Here is a 23,473-nt window from a genome sequence, read left to right on the forward strand (position 1 = left end):
GCCCATTGATTTGGGTCAACTGGACCGGGCAGAACCGGACCGTTTCGGTCAGAACCGGTCAGACTAGTCGGCCGAACCGGTTCACTGAAAAAAAAAAAAAAAAAAAAAAAGAATATTTCAGATTTCTAAAATTAAAATTAAAACAAATTGATTTTAATTTTCGGAAAATTATTTTCAATTAATCCCAATTAGATAATCGAGTCAACAATCATCTATTTTAGTAAATAGGTGTTAGATTAATTAATTAATTTAAATTGTTAAATTGATTTCAATTAATAGAACACAAATATAATATTGATTATAGTTCAACTTAATTAATAGTACCTCAACATTATTTGAATGATTTATGCGAGTTGAGGTTCTATAATTATTTTGAAAAACCCGATAATTAATTAATGTAATTAATTATGAAGTTATGTCGTATGATCTTATTAGGACAATATGCGTTTCCATATACCTTTAGAGAACATAGATGTAGGAATCACATAGACCAATCCGAACCTTCTGATGAGATAAAACTTTTTAATAAAAATCCCTCATTCTTAATCTAATTAAGAATTATTTCGAGCTATAAAGAAAAACCCAATCTGTTGAATTTTTCTTTCCTTCTGCCAACGGTTGGATTATGTGTAGCCCTTTACTGTAGTGCAGTAAGTCGTGTTAGCGGGGAGTGCTATGGTAAAGTAAGTTGTAATTCAATTGACATAGCGATGAAGGTAGCCATAGAAAAGGGTTATGCTAGATTAACGTGGTCGGCTAAATTAACTAGGGACTGCATTAGTTTGGCATAATCAAGTTCTATGAGCATCTTTGATTGGTAGGTTAGACTTGACACACGACGATTACGATATTCGCGACATTAACTTAGGTCATTATCAAGTGTGAGGAAAATTGGATATGATTGATTGTGATCTACCTTTGGGCAAATATAATCGGGCTAGATTAACTACGGGTTATATTTGTCTATTGGACCTAAAGCCCATTAAGAAAAATCGGTTTTCTCGTTTGTCTACTAGAGGGAAGTGGAACTCGATAAAATTAGTTGGAGAACAATTAAATAACATAAGGCCAAACATTTATTTGTAACAATCATTTAACGCGAATCTCTAATAATCCTCTTCTCTATACCTCTCAGATAATCATGTCTAAGAATCCCATAATGTCAATCCTCGACAATAAACTCAATGGCCCTAATTACCTAGATTGGTTGTGTAGTCTTAAGCTTGTGCTAACCGTTGAGGGGCGTCTCTATGTTCTGAACGAGAGACTTCCCGCCACTATACTTGCCACAACGACTGATGCTGAAAAAGAAACTTATGAAGCTTGGAAGAAAGATGACACTCATGCTAGGTGTTATATGATAGCCGCCATGGAGCCCGCGCTTGCGAAGAAATATGAGTCTCACATGCATGCTTTCGATATAAAGGATCATCTCGATAGCATGTATAGTGAGAATATTAGGGCATCGAGGTACGCTGCTACAAAGGAGTTGATCACAGCGAGACTGCGCGAAGGGACTTCGGTCCACGAGCACTGTCTCAAAATGATCAATCTCCTTGGAAAGCTAGTGAATCTTGATGTCACCCTCCCGGCCGAGCTCTCGTTGGATTTGATCCTGTTGTCTCGTCCAAACAAATCGCTATAAAAGATCGTGAAAGGAACGCAACCAACCAAAAAGTGAAGTCCAAACAACTCGAGGAGGATCTTTCAAAAGCTCTGAACCATCGTAGGGACGATGGCGAACTGGTACGTCGAGAATTTCAAACTGAAGATCTGGATTTGCAAACATATGAAGAACATCTCGCTACACAAATCGTTGAGCAATGGAAGAAACTGCGCCGGATGGAAGAGGAGCAGTGGGAAGAAGAGTAGCGGATCGAAAGCATGTAGCGTAAATTGAGACAACTGAAGGAAAAAAGAGGTCGCCTCATAGAATCCTAAATTTTATAAACGTACTGAGGGGCAAGGAAAATTCATGCCCTCTGCTCTTCGATTGGCAGATGAAGGTAAGGATAGTTACAGCTCGGCTAACCGGGATCACGATGCACGAGCCCAGATGCACGTCCAGGCGATCCAGAAAGCTACAAGAGAGGCATGGCGAGCTGAGGGTATTTATGGTGATTACATTTCTAACCAAGGACCTTTATCGAGACTATTATCCGGGGCCGGTTTCCCAAAAGAATTTTAGCCCAAGTAAGTTCTTCTATGATGGAATTGGCGACACACAAGACCACGTGCACCGTTTCCAATGTACCGCGACATTACATCTCTTTTTCGATGGTGTAAAGATCGGGTATTTGGAACTTCTTTGGTCAAGGATGCTCAAGTATAGTTGAATAATTTTCCACCCAACTCTATTGGATCGTTCGATCAATTCAGTGCGCAATTCTTACAGAACTTTTATACATCGCGTAAATAGATCACCCTCTTCATTTTAAAGCAACGGGAAGGAGAATCTCTGCGGAGCTATGTGAAGCAATTTTGGGAAACAATGTTGGAAGTTCCAGCGGCCCAATCGGAAATTTTAGTAGAAGCATTTGTCCATGGGCTCAGCGAAGGAGAGTTCTTCAGATCTTTGGCAAATCAATGGGCACCCAACTTCGATGAGTTACTGCAATGGGCTGAAAAATATATTAACTTGGAAGATTGCCTAAGGATCAAAAAGGCGGAACACCCAAGAGTATAAGGGTGAGCAGAAAGGCGAATAATACCTACACTTCTCGTCCGATCGGTGTCTCATCCGAGCGGGCGCCGCGACAACCGTCCACAGGCCAAATTACATTGTTGGGTTTGGGCGTTGTTAGACGAGGATTTTGTTGAGTTTAATTGGGTTTTTTTTATTAATATTTCAAGATATTGAAAGAGCTCGAGCCCAAGGAGACGTTTGTTTGCGGTTCGGCATGAGAATGTTGAAATGTAATGCACTTTCTAAAAAAATATCCACATGCACGTATAATATATGACATGATACATGAATAGACAAGTACATGAATCTTTAGATGCATGTTTATCTAGTATTCATGATGAATCTTATTCAATGTAATAACTAATACATGTACCTCGTATGTGTAGGCTAGTATAAATATGTGAAGGATTGTATTTGTAATTTAACATGTATTGACAAGAGTAAAATATGAAGGAGGATATACATACTCCTCGATTATTTCTTGTTAATCTTGTTCATATATTTCCTCAAAATATAATATCCAACATGGTATCAAAGCCCGGGTGATCATATTCAATTAGAGCGTATGTTATTCTATCCGTAGATGAAATTGGTGATTAGCACCACGACATCATTTCGTCCGCTTTTACAATATTAAATTAAGCGTTCTCAGTCTAGATGGACATGGAAAATCCATTGGAATAATGATTGTAGCACAAACTTAAGTGATCTATCTTTATCGTAGGAAATAGAAAAATACTTTACTAGTTATTTATTTTAATTTACTGTGCTAACACTCTAGGCAAATGTCGGACGGGCCGCCTGAAATAGTTGTTTCATCACTGAAATTAATGAAACAATATTATTTCAATTTATGGGAAAAATTACTAGTTCTCTTAATCCCTGTGTATTTAACATACACAATTAATTGGTATACTCGGCTTTGATGTTAGTAGAGAGTGAGCTCCCAAGAAGGTGGAAAACTAGGCTCGGGCGTTGGGTTGAGGTATTAACTAATTGGGGGAAATTATTTACAAACTTATGTTTTTGTTTTAAAAAAAAGCAGGAATTTCAGAATCTATATGAATATAATTGAAGAAGGCTGGTTTGCTAGATATTTGATCTATGCATTTTTTTATTTTGTAACCGTGTAATATATGTATAATAGGAAAACAAATGTCTGAAAAATATATCAAGTTTAGTAGAATAGAATACGTAACTGTAAAAATATAAAACTATCGGGGGAAATTAACAGATGACATTTTTTATTGTGAATCTTCCATTTATATATAATATAGATATAGAATAGATATAGGTTGTGTTTGACAGAATTAAGCACCGAACACTGAATGTTGAATACATGACTGAATGACTAAGATCAGTGTCGAAATGCTTAGTGCTGAACATTTAAGTTTTTTTGATAACTAAAAAAACATTGTATCTGAATAATATAATTTGACTATATTAGTCCTCATAATTGTTCAACACATATTTATATTTAAAAAATTATCAATAATATCTAAATAAATTTTAATTATGGCCATTGTAGTTGTTATATGTACTTTGAAATGTTGGAAGATATCATGTGATTAGAGGAAATATATGTGCATAATTAGCATTCCATGATCTCTGTATATCTTCTTTGATTGATTGATTGTAGAATATAATATTATCTTGCCTAGAATCGGTCCTCGTATATTTGTATATATTCTGTTATTTGAAGTATCAGTAGACACACAAATTTATCATTTGTATTCTTATCATGGTATCAGCCTAATATCGATATGTTTTCTCCAAATCTGCAGAAACTTATTTTTTCATACCCACCAGCCCAATATTTTAACTTCTCCAGATCTGTTAAAATAATTCAATTATACCCAACAATCCACTATATCCACCATTATCATCTTCAATTTTGAAAACAAAAAGAAAAAAAAATTATCACACACACCACCACATCTTACACCTTACATATTGTTACTTTTTTTTCTTATTCTAATCCAATATCTAATATCTCTATTATCTTTACTTTATATTTTCTCAATCCCACATAAAAAGTACAACATATAGTGCATCAGCTAAAGGCACAACAAACTCAGTAGATGTCATTGATCCATCTAGTTGTTACTATTTTCACCATTCAGATAATTCATCCATCTCTCTTTCATCTCAATTACCCAATGGCGAAAATTGGGCCACATGGAGAAAGTCCGTCGAGATTGTCTGTTTGATGAGAAACAAGGTGGGTTTCACCGATGGAAGATTCAAGCAGCCTTCCTGAAGAATACTCTATGGGAACGTGCAAATCACATGTTGATCTCATGGTTCTTGCATTCCATTTTGCCAGATCTTGTTCCCAATGTTCTCTTTGCTCCTACCGCTCAACACGGTTGGGAAGATTTTTGGGCTCGTTTCTCCCAAGGTAATCTGCCACAAATTTTCAAGATAAAACATCCATTGCCTTGCATGTCCAGGATACTATGACAGTGGCAAATTAATTTACAAAATTACGTGGGTATTGGCATGAACTCGATTCATATCGCCCCCCTTACCCATGTGATTGTTGTAAATGTGACGAGAAGAAGAAAATGGATGCATATAATAAAGAGGATTGCTTAATGCAATTTCTTACAGGTCTCAATGATTCTTACAAGGCTGTTCGCCGACAAATGTTGCTCTTGAACCGGTTCCAGATATTCGCGAAGCATATAATATGGTGACTCAAGAAGAGAAACAACGAGAAGTTGGAAGTGGTTCTCTCAATGACAATTTCTCTGTGGTAGCAGCCTTGCGGACATCCAAAGCAAATCAAAAACCTTATGGTAATTCGTTTTCTAAGCCTGAACAATTATTTGTAACTATTGCAAAAAAGATGTTATAGGTGCATGTCTTAAACTTCATGGATTTCCATCGCGGCACCCGAGACATGTTCCAAATTTCAAACCCAAATACGATCCTCATTACAAATCTCGACGTACTAAAGCACCTGACCAACCACTTTTGGGACAACACTATCATGATGCGCATGCAAGCACAACCAAGTCTCTTATCATGGATAACTTACAAATGCCTGCAACTATTTCCTCTCCGGATCTAAAGGCCATATGCCCAGAATTGTCGGGGAACAAATTCACCAGTTAACAACCGCCATGGCTAATATGTCTAAGGGTAAGAGTGATGTTATGCCAACACCGCAGGTCTGTGTCGCTCTCCCTCAATTAATTATATTTCCTCGTATTGCTGGATTTTAGATAGTGGGATCACGGACCATATATCCTCTGTATATACTTTACTTGTTCAAACACACACACCAAATACACCTCATGTTAATTTACCCTCTGGCTCTGCTGCTCCTATTAACGCTATCGACACCATTTTATTTAATAAAGATATTCTTTTAAAAGATGTTCTTTATGTGCTTTCTTTTCAACTAAACTTAATGTCTGCCAGTAAAATCACTAAATTCTTGAATTGTTGTGTGGTTTTATATATCCCAATTATTGTATTTGCAGGATATGGCTACAGGGAAGACGATTGGTTGGGGTAAGCAAAACGGAGGTCTTTACTTTATGTCGCCAGCTACCAAGTCCCCTATAGCATCTGATGCCCACAACATTTGACACTATCGCCTTGGCCATCCTTCTCCAGCATGTCTTCGTCAAGTGTCTAAGTTGATTTCTTCTTTTACTGCATATTTTAATAAGATTTGTAATATTTGTTCGATTGCTAAACAAACTCGTTTGTCTTTTCCCTCTAGTAATATTTCTTCGACTCTACCTGATACGAACCCCGTAGAACTTGTTATGGGACCCAATAATGTTATGCGGCGAAACATCCAAACACAAAGGATTCGATTAGCGGAATTCGGAATATTGACCCCGTAGCTATGGAGAGATACAAACCAATATTATCAAGATGGAAGTATTGACCCCGTGATTATAAAGAATCAGAAACAAATATTATATTGCTAAGAATAATTCACAAGAATCCACTCGCAAAATATCCCGAAGAGTTGTTGAAGAAGAACGAAGGAGAATTTTAATCTCTCAAAATAATTCTTAAAAAAGGTCCAAAAATAATGACCCTAAAACAACATATTTATAAGTGTCAAAGAGACCTAATCTAACAAGGAAAATAACTCCTAAGTTATCTATTATAAGCAAATCACGAAATAAACTAAATTTAGTCCAAATCGGACTCTAAATAGTAAGAAATAAATTGTTCAATAAAAAAATACGAAAATTAATAATAATCATGTTTTCCAAGTCATGTCTTCTCGGCTTGATGACTAGACGGGCTATAGTCCTTGAGCTCGGCTTGCTTCACAATCTGGCCCGATAATTCGCTCCAATTAATCTCAGCTGGGATCGAACTAGAGTTCGTCAATTCTTCCTTTCGGAGCTCGTGTTCTACTAAGCTAAGCATGGTTGCTTCAATGCGCTTGGCCCGAGCTCACGTAATCGGTCCTCTTGGCACATGCAACTTGTCCAAGTCATCAACTCCTTCATCCAGCTCGGTACTACCTCGCGTAATTAGTTGGATCGTATCATCCTCCCTCTCTTGAAAAGTATTCGTCCTCAAATCTGAACCTACATCAAACGGAGATAGGTCAGAAACATTAAATGTCGAACTGACTTGATATTCACTTGGAAGGTCGATCTTATAGCATTATTGTTAATCTTTTCCAGCACTTGGAAATGTCCATCTCCTTTGCGGCTTAAGTTTTGAACTTCGCTGATTGGGAAACCTTTCCTTTCTAAAGTGAACCCAAACCCAATCTCATTGCTGAAAGGTAAGGTGTTTTCGCTCCTTATTAGCTCGGTTCGCAACTTGCTCATTCCTCTTCACAATGTGCTCACGTGCTTCTTCATGGATTTTCTTCACTAACTCAGCCTTACGCTTCCCATGTAGACTAGAAATCTCATTAACAGGTAAAGGCAACAAATCTAGAAGAGTTAACGGATTGAAACCATAAACAATCTCAAAAGGTGAAAACTTTGTAGAAGAATACACCGATCTATTATACGCGAACTCAATAAAAGGAATACATTCCTCCCATGACTTTAGGTTTCTTTTAAGCACGGCTTGCAATAACATACCTAAAGTTCGATTAACTACCTCGATTTTACCTTGGGTTTGTGGATGACAAGTAGTAGAAAAGAGTAAAGTCGTACCCAACTTACCCCACAAAACACGCCAAAAATGACTAAGGAATTTAACATCCCTATCACTAACAATAGTTCGAGGTACCCCATGCAATCGCACTACTTTGCTAAAGAATAAATTTGCTATATGCATAGCATCATCAGTTTTATGACATGGAATGAAGTGTGTCATTTTAGAAAAACGATCTACCACAACAAAAATAGCATCTCGACCTTTACTAAGCCTCGGCCACCCTAAAACAAAATCCATTGATACATCGGTCCAAGGGTGAGTAGGAATACGTGATGGCATATATAATCCATGTGGTTTAATCCTAGATTTAGCTCGCCTACATGTTAGACACTTCGAACAAACCCTCTCAACATCTCGCTTCAAACGTGGCCGAAAGAAATATTCTTTTAAAATATCTAATGTTTTAGAAACACAAAAATAACCCATTAAACCCCCTCCGTGTGATTCACGCACAAGTAATTCACGAAGCGAACAGTTAGACATGCAAAGTTTGTTCTCCCTAAACAAATAATCATCGTGCTTATTTAATTTTCAAGCATTCCTTTTTGACATGCAACAAAGATAGTAGCAAAATCATGATCGTTCACGTACAGCTCCTTAACATGCTCAAAACCTAAGAATTTAGCACTAAGGGTCGACACGAGAACATACCTGCGAGATAGTGCATCAGCTACTACATTATCTTTACCTTGTTTGTAGTGTATCACAAGAGAAAACATCTTGATAAACTCCATGCACCGAGCATGTCTTCGGTTCAGCTTGCCTTGGCCCTTAAGATGCTTCAGCAACTCGTGATCCATGTTGATTATGAATTCCTTAGACCACAAGTAATGTTGCCAAGTCTCCAAAGCTCGCACCATCGCATAGAGCTCTTTGTCATAGGTCGAGTATTTCAAGGCTGCGTCGTTGAGCTTCTCGCTGAAATAAGCGATAGGTCGCTTGTCTTGCATAACACTGCACAAATACCAATTCCAGAAGCATCACATTCGATTTCGAAAGTTTTAGAAAAGTCTGGTAAAAGTAATAAAGACGCGGAACTTAGCTTATCTTTCAAAGTGCGAAATGCATTCTCTTGCGCCTCGCCCCACTTGAAGCCAACCTCCTTCTTGATCACAACGGTCAAAGGTGCTGCAATTGTGCTGAAGTTCGGTACTAATCTCCTATAGAATTCCGCTAAGCCATGGAAGCTTCGCACCTCGGATGCGTTCTTGGATGTTGGCCATGCTCGAGTATCTTTAACCTTTTCCTCGTCCACTTCAACGCTCCTAGAACTCACAACAAAACCGAGGAAAACTATCCTAACTAGGCAGAAATTACACTTCTTTAAATTAACATATAATTGTTCTCGCCGTAAGGACTCCAAGACATACGTCAAATGCTCAATATGATCATGCAAATTATTGCTATATACTAAGATATCATCAAAGTAAACAACAACAAATTTTTCTATGTAAGATCGCAGAAGAACATGATACATAAGTCGCATAAACGTACTTGGTGCATTAGTTAAACCAAAAGGCGTCACTAACCATTCATACACCTGTGCTTAGTTTTCCACTCATCTCCCTCTTTCATGCAAATTTGGTGATAACGACTTTTCAAATCATATTTAGAGAAGACAATGGAACCATGTAGTTCATCTAACATGTCATCTAATCGAGGAATGGGGTGTCAATACTTTACTGTAATTTTGTTGATGCTTGACAATCAACACACATTCTCCAACTCCCATCCTTCTTTAGTACTAGTAAAATAGGCACTGCACAAGGACTCGTTCTTTCTCGAACATGTCCTTTAGCTAACAGGTCGTCCACTTGCCGTTGTAACTCCTTCATTTCCTCGGGACTACTTTGGTAAGCTAGTCTATTCGAAATTTGGGACCCTGAAATAAAATCAATTTTGGTGCTCGATCCCTCGAATTGGTGGCAACCTCGTCGGTATCTCGTCCGGAAAGACATCATCGAACTCCTGCAAAAGAGAAATAACAATACTAGGTAAAGAAGAATTAAGGTTAGCACTAGAAAAATAGGACTCCCTAAACACTAACAACATCATTGTTCTCTCACCCTTACATGCACTCTTAATCTCTCTTTCTTTTGCATAAAAGCTCACTTTTCTCTCATCTCTCTTTATTAATTTTGCACTCTCTTCTTTTTCTTTTCTCACTTAGGCTAAACTCTCTTGTTTCACCTCTCCGCTACTACTAACACTTTCATTCTCATTTTGTTTTGAACTTGCAACAATAGACTTCTTGATCTGATTTTGCTTCTCAAACACCTGACGAGGTGGTAAAGGTGCAAGTGTGATTCGCCTGCCATCCTTAGTAAAAGTGTAGCGATTTTTTTAACCATATGGACTGTTCGTCGATCAAATTGCCAAGGTCGCCCAAGTAATAATGACTTGCTTGCATGGGCACAACATCGCACCTCACCTCATCTTTGTATTGTCCAATACTAAAGGAAACCAAGACTTGTTTTGTCACTCTCAACTCGCCACTTTCATTCAGCCGCTGAAGTTTGTAAGGTCTCGGATGTTTGGTGACTTGCAGTCCTAGCTTGTCTACCATTAGCTTGCTCGCCACATTCACGCAAATTCATCCATCAATTATCAATCCACATACTCGATTTTGAACGTGGCACCCTGTATAGAAGATGTTCCTCTCGATGTATTACGTTACCATCTTCTTCAGCTAGCACGTGGAGAGTTTGAAATACAACAAGTGCGAGTCCATCAACAACTTGTACCACGTCACCTTCCTTAGGTGTTGTTTTCGAATTTGACTCTTCCTCCTCCTCGGACTCCAGCTCACCATTCTCCAATAAAATCATAGCTCGCCGGTTAGGACACTCTGTGGCGATATGACCTGCTCCATGACATCTATAGCATTTAATATCACATGTCCGTTGTGGTTGTGACGAATTATTACCTATCTTAGGTGGTGCTTGGTTGATTGGATTTTCAATGGAAGGTTTCAGTGTCGATTTCTCCTCTGGTTTCGAAGTAGGATTCCATCGCGGTTTCCATCTTGTTGCCTCGGCCCGAGCTGTAGTTCTCTCTCCTCGCTTAAGATGCCTCTCAACTTTCATGGCCATATGAACGACCTCCTCAATCTCAACGTAGTGCTACAACTCCACTACATTAGCAATCTCCTGGTTCAGCCCGCAAATAAATCTTGCCATCGTGACCTCTCAATCCTCCTCGATATTTGCTTGAATCATTGCAATCTCTATCTCCTTATAGTACTCTTCAACTGATTTAGTACCTTGCTTCAAGCTTTGCAATTTCAGATATAAGTCTCTATAATAATGTGAGGGCACGAACCTTCGTCTCATAAGTGCCTTCATAGACTCCCAATCGACAATTGGTGGTTCACCAGTTCTGCGTCTAGTCACTACCAATTGATGCCACCAAATGATAGCATAATCCTTGAACGCTACAGCTGCACGCTTCACCTTCTTTTCCTCGGAATAATTGTGGCAATCGAAAACGAGCTCAACCTTTCTTTCTCATTCTATGTATGCCTCGGGATCACTCTTCCCTTGGAAAGACGGTATACTCAATTTGATCGAGCTAAGGTTTCGATCAACTTCATCTCTTTCTCGTCCCAATTACCTGGCCTTGGTCTGTCAAATCTGTCACCTATGTTCCCTCGTCCTCTACGCCATTGTCTAGCAGTATTAGACTCTACCTCAGATTCTTCATCAAAGATTTATTCATCGAACTCCAGTTCGTCACATTGGCATACAACAGGTTGACGAATAGGTTGCCGTATTTGTGGCACCGGTGTTGGTCTTACCCTACTCAACTCATTTTCCTCAAAAAAAAAAAAAAACCCTACTCAACTCATCGATTTGATTTTGCATCATTTGAAGGGTTATATGCAAACGTTGGATGTGATTCTCCGTTGCCCCGTCCCTTTCATCACCACTACCCTTCCTTGACATGGTGTTCGAACTGCAAAATTTTGTCAAAGAAAACAAGATTTTCCTTACCACTCCCTCACGTGTATCACTCTGTATGGTGTTCACTCAATTTCACTCATGTTTCACACAATTAGTCTTTTACCCTCTTTTGATCTCACATTCACTTGCCTTTTTCCACTCGTAAATTCCCTTCAAAGGTCTAAAGAAATTAATCAAGAAAATATTAAGTGGATTTTCGTTTTTTTATTGAAAGCTAAATAGTATTTTATCAATTCAGAAATTATTTGGAGGCAAATGAAAGAAATTTCGATATTAAATGGTAAAATGAAACTAAATGGACAAGAAACAAAGAAACAATGTGGAATTGAATTAGGAGAAAGGTAGACAAGGAAACAAGATATTCTAGGAGTTGCCCAAGTCTATTAAAACTTGATTTGTGTTGCCCAAATTTATTAAAGCTCCTAACAAGAAATTTTACTTGGTTGAATTTCCAATTTTGCTTCTTCTTCTTTTTCTCTTTCTTTTTTTTGTTGTATCCTGTTTTCGAAGATTTTTCGGATACTTAATTTTATTTTTATTTATTTTTGGTTTTTTTTTTGGCAAAGACTCTAGACAATACAATTCAAGAAAAGATGAGATAGACTAGAAGACACAACAAGAAAAGACAAGAACACATCGAAGAACGAAAACATGGCTGCTTGGGCTCAAGTCCTTGAGCTCGGCTTGCTTCACAATCTGGCCCAATAATTCGCTCCAAATAAGCTCAGCTGGGATCGAACTAGACTTCATCATTTCTTCCTTTCTGAGCTCGTGTTCTACTCAGATAAGCATGGCTGCTTAAATGCGCTTGGCCCGAGCTCGCATAACCGGTCCTCTTGGCACATGCAACTTGTCCAAGTCATCAACTCCTTCATCCAGCTCGGCACTACCTCGCGTATTTGGCTGGATCGTATCACTACCTTTTCAATTAATTCATTGTGATATTTTGGGCCCACATAAAAATCCTACACATTCAGGTGCTCGTTATTTGTTAACGATTGTTGGTGATTTTACTTGTTACACATGGGTATCTCTTATGACATCTAAATCAAATGCCTCTACCTTGATTATGTCTTTCGTTACATTTATTCAAAATTAATTTAATTCAATGATCAAAACATTTTGTAGTGATAATGGCACAAAATTCACTTCTTTGAGAAATTTGTTTTCTCACCAAAGGTATCAAATTTCAACGTTCTTGTGTCTACACTCCACAATAAAATAAAGTTGTCGAGCACAAGCATCGTCATATTTTACAAGTTGCAAGAGTTCTTCTTTTTCAATCCAATTTACCTATTACTTTTTTTTGGTGGGGGGGGGGGGGGTGTGCTCACTGCTGTCTATTTAATAAATTGCTTGGCTACACCAATTCTCTCCAATCACACATCATTTGAAAATTTATACAATGGTTCACCACCATATGGTCATCTTCGTATTTTTGGTTGTCTATGTTATGCTACTATAGTCCAACCCATCACCAAATTTGAACCTCGTGCCAACCGTTGTGTTTTTGTTGGATATCCTACGAGCCAAAAATGTTTACAAATTATTCGACTTAATAACTAAGAAATTTTTTGTTAGTCGAGATCTTAAATTCCATGAAAATATATTTCCTTTCCGACCAAACAGTCCACCTTTACCTAATCCTAGCCATCCCCATTTATATCCGCTAATCCCCACCAAAACCAAACTAACTTCTAATGAGTCCGATCCCCTCTTGCCACTGACTCTTCCATCTCATCTCAGTCAACTTTTCCGGTTGATAACCTACCCGAGTCACTTATCCCTTACCATTCAACCCATGATGAGTCAACTGAAATTGAACACACCCATAATTTGCCACTCACATCGCATTCGAACCTGGCCGACTTGGCATAAGGATTAGTCTAGGAACTTCACTCAAAATAACCCCCAGCAATTATCGTCTCCGTTTCCAGATCACCATCGAAGTACAATGCACCCTCTTTCTCATTTTTTTTTATCATATTCACGCATTTCTCCTTCTCAATTTTCTGTTATTGCCAATATATCTAGTGACAGTGAGCCCACTAACTATTCTCAGGCAATTATCGATCCAAAATGGAGAGAAGCCATGCAGTCTGAACTTGATGCCTTCATTAATAACAATACTTGGCAACTTGTTACGTTACCTCCCGGACATCGAATGATCGGTTGTAAATGGGTCTATAAGATAACATACAATTCAAATGGCTCAATCGAGCGTTACAAAGCACGTCTTGTTGCTAAGGGCTATACACGGGTTGAACGGGTAGATTATTTGGAAACATTCTCTCCTACCACCAAGCTCACTACTATGCGGTGCCTTTTAGCTATTGCCGCTTCTCGTAATTGGTTTCTCTATAAAATGGATGTTCAAAATGCCTACATGGGGATCTTAATGAAGATGTGTATATGGAGGTTCCTCTTGGTTTTGACCGACAGGGGGAGAATGTAGTATGTCGGCTCAATAAATCCCTTTACGGTTTAAAGCAAGCTTCAAGAAACTGGTTCGCCAAATTATCTCAAGTCATTCAAAGGGCATGATTCAATCAAAGGCAGAATATTTCTTATTTACCAAATCTGAAGGCAGTCCATTTACAGTTGTCCTTATTTATGTCAACGACATCATTGTGAAATGAAATAATCAACAATCGATTAAGTCTCTCGAAGAAATTCTCGTTCAGCAATTTCGTATCATGGATCTTGGAGACTTGAAGTATTTTTTTTAGCATTGAAGTATCTCAATCCTAAAAAGGAATTTTTATTTCTCAAATGAAGTATGCATTCGATGTTTAAGAGGATGTTGGACTACTTGGATCTCGTCATCATTCATTTCCAATGGAGGAGCATCTAAAGTTAACATCTGATAATGGTTATTTACTACATGATCCCACCAAATAGAGGAGGCTAGTTGGAAAATTGATATACCTGACAGTGACAAGGCCTGATTTATTTTACTCTGTACAAATTTTAAGTCAGTTTATGCAAAGTCCACGAAAACCGCATTGGGAAGCCACTTTGAGGGTACTAAAATTTATCAAAGGCAAACCTGGTGAAGGATTACTATACTCATTTTCTGATGATCTTAAGTTAAAAGCTTACTGTGAGTCGGATTGGGCATGATGTACAGTGACTCGGCATTCAATTTCAAGGTATTGTATCTTTTTTGGAGATTTATTAATTTTCTGGAAATCAAATAAACAAACAAACTTATCTCGTTCATCCGCAGAAGAAGAATATCGAGCTATGGTTGCGACATGTTTGGAGATCACATGGATACGATACATCTTGGAAGATCTTAAAGGCTTACAAAAATAGTCGGCAACTCTGTTTTTTGACGACCAAGCAACTCTTCACATTGCCAAAAATCCCATCTTCCATGAAGGGACTAAACATATAGAGATTTATTGTCACATCGTTCGAGAAAATATACAATTCAGGGTCATCTCAACTTCGTATGTTGCATCACGTTCTCAACTTGCAGATATCTTCACCAAGCATTTGGGAAGGGAACTGTTTCGATACTTAAGAAACAAGTTGGGAGTTCATGATATTCACTCGCCAACTTGAGGGGGAGCGTTGCAAGATATCACGTGATTAGAGGAAAAATAAGTGCATAATTATCATTCCATGATCTTAGTATATCTTCTTTCATTGATTGTAGAACTGAATATTGTCTTATCTAGAAAAGGTCCTCGTATATTTGTATATATTCTGTTATTTGAAGTATCAATAAACACACAAATTTATCCTTTGTATTCTTTTTCATTAAAAAAATTAATATTGTACATCTAAAATCTGTATTTCTGACAAAGATATTAAACTAAAATTCTAATTTTAAAAATTCATTAGAAAAACATAATCGATAAAATTAGTTAAAAGGTATGAAAATTAAGTTCCACGATACCAACAATAGAAGAACTGTTTGTGAGAAATCATTTTTATATAGCCCTCGAAATTGTTAGATATATAAGTTATTTACTAAATGAATTACCAATAATATCTGAGTAAAATAAATTATAAAATGTGACAACTTATTTTGATAAAAATAAATATGTTTGAATAAATCTAATCCTAATTTTGAAAAACATATAGAAGTGTATTTTTTTTAATATAATTCATTATATTTCACTAAAAATATCTGACAAATAAAAGAAAAGAAAATTGAATTCTTAACTGAAGGACAAATTTTTGGAACCATTCATCTACAGTGTTTTAACATTTGAGGGGAGAGAGAAAGCTGGTCGGAAAATATCAAACTTTAATGATGAGAATAAATTCGTTTAGAATATTGCCTCTTAATGAATAAGCTCCATTTTTTTGGTTGAATCGATTAGTACCAAATTGTTTAATTCAGAAGCTTGCATCAAACTTGCTGAATAAATGATGGCTGCCCAAATAAATGGTCTATATAGGGGCATTAAGAGGTCATTAAGAGCTATCAAACATGGTCACAGATATTTTATTTCTATAGAAAAAGTTGTATAAAGAAAGAATTGAATCCTATACAGGTAAGTTAATCATGACTCTAATAACCCCTACATTCTATAGTTAGGAATTTTTTTACTACTATTATGAAATTGCTTGAAGTATAATGGCAGTTGTGCAAAATAGTAACACATTCATGTCTCACTAAATTAATATTTGATTAATTAATAACATTGTATCAATAATAACTTTTTTCAGTTCTGACTCAAGGTATGTGCTAAATTAATAATTTGTTAACTTTATAACATAATACATAGTATATAGATCTAAGGTTCAAGGCGACCTACAGTGGTCAAAATGTCCCGGGAGGAGGGGGACTAAAATTTGGGGGATCAGAGTAGCGACACGAAAAAAAATTAGGTTTACAAAACATTGCAAAACTAAGTTTATATTGATAATTTTTAATTAAAATAGCACATATATTATATTTTTATCATATTTTAAGCATGACAAAAAAATCTAAATTAATCCAAATTATTTTAATAATGTATTGCACTTTATATTTTGGGGATTCATGGCATCGTCTCATATTATTTTTTAGAGTCGTTGATAAGAAAATCATAAATAATTAAATATTCATAAATTTTATTTAAAATAATACAAGTTTTAACCATTTTATTTTATATTTTTATATTAAATATGATATATATATATATATATATATATATATATATATATATATATATATATATATATGAAACAAAAAAAATAAGGGTTAAGACTCATATTTAAAAAAACCTTAAGGGAGGGAAGTTTAATTTAAAAAATACAATGCCAAAATACCTATAAAAAACAAATTAATCTTGGGGGTTAACAGACCCTCTGCCCCTTATATGTTCCGCCATTGGGGAGGCGCATGTTGTACTTTGTGCATTACGAAAAACTATTGAAACCCCTTGGAATTTATTGGAAAGAATAATAATAATTTCATAAATTAATAATTTATTAATTAATATATAAATTAATACTTATTAATTTATTGATAATTTAATAAAATTTTATTGATTACAACTGTTTTAATTTATAAACGTTTAATCATAAGAAATTTTACTTTTCTCACAATGACGTTATTCTTTTGTATGTGTTGTTAAAATTATGATTATTATTATAGAATTATATTTAGATTAAGAGTTCTAGTTAGATTGTAACTAGACTTATTTCCCCTATTATAAAGAGGGTACATCTATGATAGAATAAATAATACACAAATCAAATTTATTATTATAATTTTCCAAGTATTATAAGAGTATATGCATGAAAAACGAAGTCAACTGTACTTTCACATACGAAAATCTTCCTAGCATTACAACTTTCATGGAGATCCACCATAATAAATGGGAAGTTAAGTCTACCAAGATTCAAGAAACCTTTTTTTCAGTTCCCAATTTCTTTGAGCAATTTTAATTTTTTTTTCATTCAATCATTTTCCATATGGCTGGAATGATAAACACTAAACAACTTTTACTAAACATCATATATTTCTTCAATTCTAACTTTGAGTAAACATCCTACATGCTACAACCATAGTAATACTATTGAAATAAAAAGAACATGTACAAATCGTAGTCCACTATTACATTTAAAATAATGTTCCTACAATTTATCTTTAACAAAACTTTAGACGCTAAAAAATAGCCCGATACGTATAACATATGCACCTAGCTATTCAGGCACGACCGCATGATTTTTGTGCCTCAACTAGACGCACATAAAGATGATCATGTAATTAATATAGGATTAAATACACTTTGCATCCCTATACAATAATCATGGTTCCAATTACTTCCCTATAACTATTAAATGCGATAAATCGGTTCCGGTCATTTGCAACCGTTAGCCATTCCGTTACTCAGTGATGATGTGGCATATTGACCATAGTTTTTCAAACTTTTTGGACAGTTTTACCCTTTCAAAGTGTATTTAGTTAAAGGAAAGAGCAAAATATAAATATATAAATAAATTTAAAAAAAAAAACTCTGTGTTTATCGATTTAATAACTTTTTTGCCATTTCCATTCTCAAGATGAATTTAATAACATCTTGAGAAAAGGTTTAAATTCATAAATACTTGAATTCTAATTATCGATTTAAGAATAAAAAAACATTTATAAAATCATATATTTTATTGCAAAAACCATGAAAAATTAAAAATAATCGAATAGTTTGTAATTCGTAAAAATGGAAAACAATACGAAAAAACACTTTAGTATGAGAAATCTATAAAATCTAAATAAAAAATTAAAATTAAAATATTATTCCAAATTTAAATTCTTCAGTTAGGAAATTCTAAAAAAATTAAATGTCATTTATTTTAAATGTCCAAATTCAAATTCTTAAGTTAGGAAATTCTAAAAATATTTTTTTTATTAGTTTAAACCGGTAATGGCAAACATGTAATTGCCCATTCATATTTAACGAAGTAAAGTTATAAGCAATGTTTTCAGAACCGGACCGGACACAAAACCGGGTAAAGATTCGGGTCACGGTTGGACCGGTTCAACCGAGGTCAACCCGGGTTTTTTATTATTTTTATAAATATAAAAATATTATTCCCTATGTTTTTTATGTATTCTTTATGTTTATTTCACCTTTACTCCTATATTTCTATTTCAATTTTAATATATATTTTTTTATTTATTTTCCCCTCTTACCTCTTCAGTCACCTACCCCACTTCCAACTTTTCTTTCCTCTTCTGGTTCTGCAACTTCCAAGCTCAATTCTTTTTTTTTTTCTTTCTTTTCTTTTTCTCTCCATGTTTTTTTTTCTTTCTTTTCTTTTTCTCTCCATGTCCAGAGAAATTATACCTTCCTCATCTACTCATGTTTCTCTTTGATTTTTCTCCATCTTCACGCTTCACTTCTTCATCTTTTTTGCTCGGTTTTGTTTTTTCTTCAGCCCACAGATCTAGCCATTCACAACTCGATCGAATCACCTACCACCAAGATCCGACCGTCCAAGGCAATCCCCGCCTAGATCCGAAGGCCACCACGGTCATCCTCCGCGCAAATCCGGCCATCTACCATCGTTTTAGCCTAAAACGCGGTTCTTTAACTGGTTCCCGAGTCTACTGGGTTTTCCGGTCGAACCGGGTTTTCGACCCTCTGACCCCGGTTAATGAATATTCCAGTTTTTGTGGTTGAACCAGACCGTATTTTTGGCGGGTCGCGGTAGAACTGGTCGGACCGGCCGGTCCGGTCCGGTTCTGACAACACTGGTTATAAGGGTTGATTGTCAAATGCAGGGACCAATTTCTCGGATTTGATAGTTCAGGAGATGATAGAGACAATGACCATAGTACAAGGGTGCAAAGTGTATTAACCCATTAATATACTCTAATGTGGTGATAAAATAATATGTTGAAAGTTGCACGAAAATAATATAAAAGAATAAGATGCGGTCGATGTTATATTATAAATTTTAATTTTTTTAAATATAATATCCAATGTTTATGTTTATCAAGTACTAAAGGTACGAATGGTATTAAAGTAGTAGTTTTAATTTAGAAATTGTAATTTCAATAAAGGTTTGTTTAACTTTAAATTGGGCAAAATTTATTTTGCACCCCTGAATTATAGGGTGTGTCGCATACATCCCCTCAATTACGAAACGTACCAAATACACCCCTAAGTTTTATGATCAAACTTAAGAAAGTGTAACACACTAGTTTTGTAATGTTTTATTTTGCAATTACAATCTTAACCCCACCTTTAGTCTATGGGAATATATGTGAACTTTATAGTACTAAAAAATATTTTAGCCAAAATAAGAAATACAAAGTCACTATTGTCTTCATTTTTTCGACAGAGCTCATCTTGTAAATAGTACTTGGATGATTTATTAAGCCATTGTTTAGCTTATTTTAATATTTTATTAATTTGAGCATATCTTTTTGAATATGTTGAAGGTTTGACTTACATTGAGAGATGTTTATCCTAATTTTATGTCCTATTTTGAGATACTTTGTTTAATTAAAGAGATTAGGTATTCGGTTACCAATACGGTTTGTTTAGAATTATATATGAAATTGAGCTCAGACTACATGTAGATGACAGCTAGAATTGTCACTGTACATTATAGTGAAATTAAGAAGACAAAATGATCAAAGAAGAACTAATTTCAAATGAAAAAAAAAGTAGAAAATTGAGGCATATTTAAGCTTCTAGTCCTTGCAGAATATATACAACCAACATAGGGATAAAACAGTCGGAAAAGGGTAACTACTATAATAATTATTGGTAACGACAGAGTCAACATATTTAAATATAGGTGTCTTAAGATATAGGTCCTCAGTGACAAAACCCAATCAAACTTTTACTTCACATCCTTTATTAAATTCATTTTATAATTGCCCTTCACGCACAAAAAGTGAAATATGCACCAAGTAATATTCCAACGACATTTATCATTTTTTGTGTTCTGCGTTATCTTCAATTTTCCATCTAGCATTTTTATTTTTACGTAGAACACGTTTTCTTTTTCATATTTGTATTTTTTCACTATTATAAAAACCTAATTATTTGCTTTTCTCTACGTAATATTGAAAATTATGTAAATAATATATTTTAATTTTTAATTTTTTCGTAGTCCTCTATAGACAACCGTAGAAACCCATGGTAATCTGTAGTTACTACAGTCATAGTCGTACTCATACAATTCCAAAACCCTAATTCCCCTTCTAACCCTATTCGCCAGCCACTCGTTGACACTCACACTAATATCTATAGTAAGTCATAGTCATCCACGCACATCAAAAAATGGAATCCTAGATCTGCAACCACAAATGTCATAGTCGTCACATCCGCTATAGCCATCACCTCTCATATCGTCATAACCACCACTCTATAGCCGCCGTCAGATCCCCCTGTTGGTAATCGGGCACGTATAAGCAACGAAAAACAAAAGTTTTATATGAAAAACGAATTTAATCATATAAACACGTGCTCGATAATAGCAATTAATTGCGTACCTTAATTCTTCCAACGTAAATTAAAAACAAACATGCATATAATTAATTCGTTAATTAAATCACGTAGCATGCTCGCAGTAAATCACAAATCATGCATAAACAATTTCACAACATCATTCATGAAAAACATACTGCATATATACACATTTAATTTAATCATATTAAATTAATACTAATTAATAATCGGATCCAAAAATTACCTATTGAAGCTTGAGGCGAACTTTCGGATTAACGCCAACTGTCATGGAAACCAATTCGCGCAGTCGCGAGAAGCGGCGGCGACATGCGCACGGGGCAGCGGCGGCGCGTTTGATTCACGCGCTGTCTTCGGGCGGCGCTTGAGGGCGCGTGCGGTGGCGTTTCGGCAGTTCGATTCCTTCGTCTTCCTCCTCTCGGATTTCACCTCGTATATCGAATTCAACTGATACGTGGCACTAGACACGCAAAAGTTGGAATAAAACGGAAGAATAATAACAGAAAAGACTACCGAGATCAAGCGGCGTGTGGGGCGCCGATTTCCGACGACGGCGGCGATGGCGGCGGCGGCGGACCGGTAGAGATGGCAGCGGACTAGGGTTTGAGTGGCTAGGGTTTCTCACTTGTGTACAAGACCTATAAATCTTTGTATTTATAGTGTCTTGTATATAAGCCCTAACAGGCTTAAGTTGGATCGGGCCCAACAGCTTAAGTTCGTTAGTTTTTCTTCGCTCGTTTATCATAAATCAATGGTTGGAAAATTATAACAATTACATTCTGGAATCATTGAAATGTCCTTGTCATTACGAATGCCAATTCTCGATTTCCAATTTCTAAAACTGGAAACCCTAATTCAGTGAACCTGCTAAATTTGGAAACTTTTCAATTTAGAAAGTTTACTAAGATAATCGCCTAGTTCTATCATTTTCTTATTCTCATTCATAATTCCCAATTATGAATGTTGGACTCAATCGTATTGACTTCCAATTATGCAAAGATAAAACATTTTTTTTCTTTGACCGTTCATTCAAAGAACTCGAGTACATTTGCAGTGTGACCCTCGATGGTTCAGGTGTAAGCTAGCCGTGGCCCACAACTCTTTGTGGTTTAAACTCGTCCTTAGAGTTATAATTAAGATAAATCTCGTATCAACTTAATCGCCCAACGAATCAAGATTGGCGCCTAGCAACTACGTATCATGATTCACTTGATACAAATGAAGTGTCTGCAAGAACCGTGTGATATAGTTAATGTACAGTACGATCCCTTTGATACATATGTCCCGATTGATCTACATGCATTGGTTCATCGAGACCTCCTTTATAGTTCAATAAATCGGTATGTGCATGACTTAGAGAATCACATTCCCTAATCATCACTTAGTCAGCTCTGGCCAGAGACTTAAAGATTACAAATTATAAGAACACACAGGACATCCAAGACTATTCTAGCGACCGAATCCCCGACTACAATGCACAGACCTCCCAATAGATTTTGGACTGCACGAACACTGGCCCTTGGGGCAGTCCTCGGTGGAACTCAGGGACAGGTCACGATACAGCTGGTCATGTAGTAAAGTCACGGTGATGTCTAGGTCTTAAGGACTAATGGTGTACAACTATATCATAGAGATATCTACTCGACTATTGAGAACCACTTAGAGATTTCTAGGATGAGGGAGTTCAGTGAACTTGTCAACTTACGAGCACCCACTTTTCTACGTCGATATCACAATATTGGTTACTAATAAGACGCAGATACATACACTAAGTGCTAGTCTCTTAATGGGAAAGGCCGATATCCTCATTGGTGGCGTAACCCTTCGACTAGGAACACGGTTTAATAGTTATAATACACTATGCCAAAACAGATTTCAGGCGACGTTTTTTTGCGACGAAAAAACCACGTTTGCGACGAAATTTGTAATTTTGCGACGTTTATTTTGCGACGAAATTTGCCGCGAAAAAAGTCAAAAAAATGCCCGTCGCAAATATGTGCGACGTTTTTGTTACAACGTCGCAATATCTTGCGACGATTACGTATAACCGTCGCAACGTTGTAATTTTTTCGTCTGCTGATTTATTGCGACGATTTTTCAAATATGTCGCAAATTCTGACCACCAACCGCGACTCATATATATCGTCGCAAATGTTTTGCGACTATTATTTCCGAAATGTTTTCGTCGCAATTGTTTTTAGCTTTGCGTCGTTTTTTTGATAAAGTCGCACAGTTTTGTT

General features: G+C 36.1%; 1 pseudogene; it reads right to left on the minus strand.

Moving 5' to 3' along the window:
• Positions 1-7,211: 7,211 nt before the first annotated feature.
• Positions 7,212-14,878, minus strand: LOC148770586 (uncharacterized; annotated as a pseudogene).
• Between the last annotated feature and the right edge of the window lie 8,595 nt (positions 14,879-23,473).

Source organism: Erythranthe guttata, chromosome 5, assembly GCF_056151865.1.
Source record: "Erythranthe guttata isolate IM_541 chromosome 5, IM_541, whole genome shotgun sequence".
NCBI classification, from domain to species: domain Eukaryota; kingdom Viridiplantae; phylum Streptophyta; class Magnoliopsida; order Lamiales; family Phrymaceae; genus Erythranthe; species Erythranthe guttata.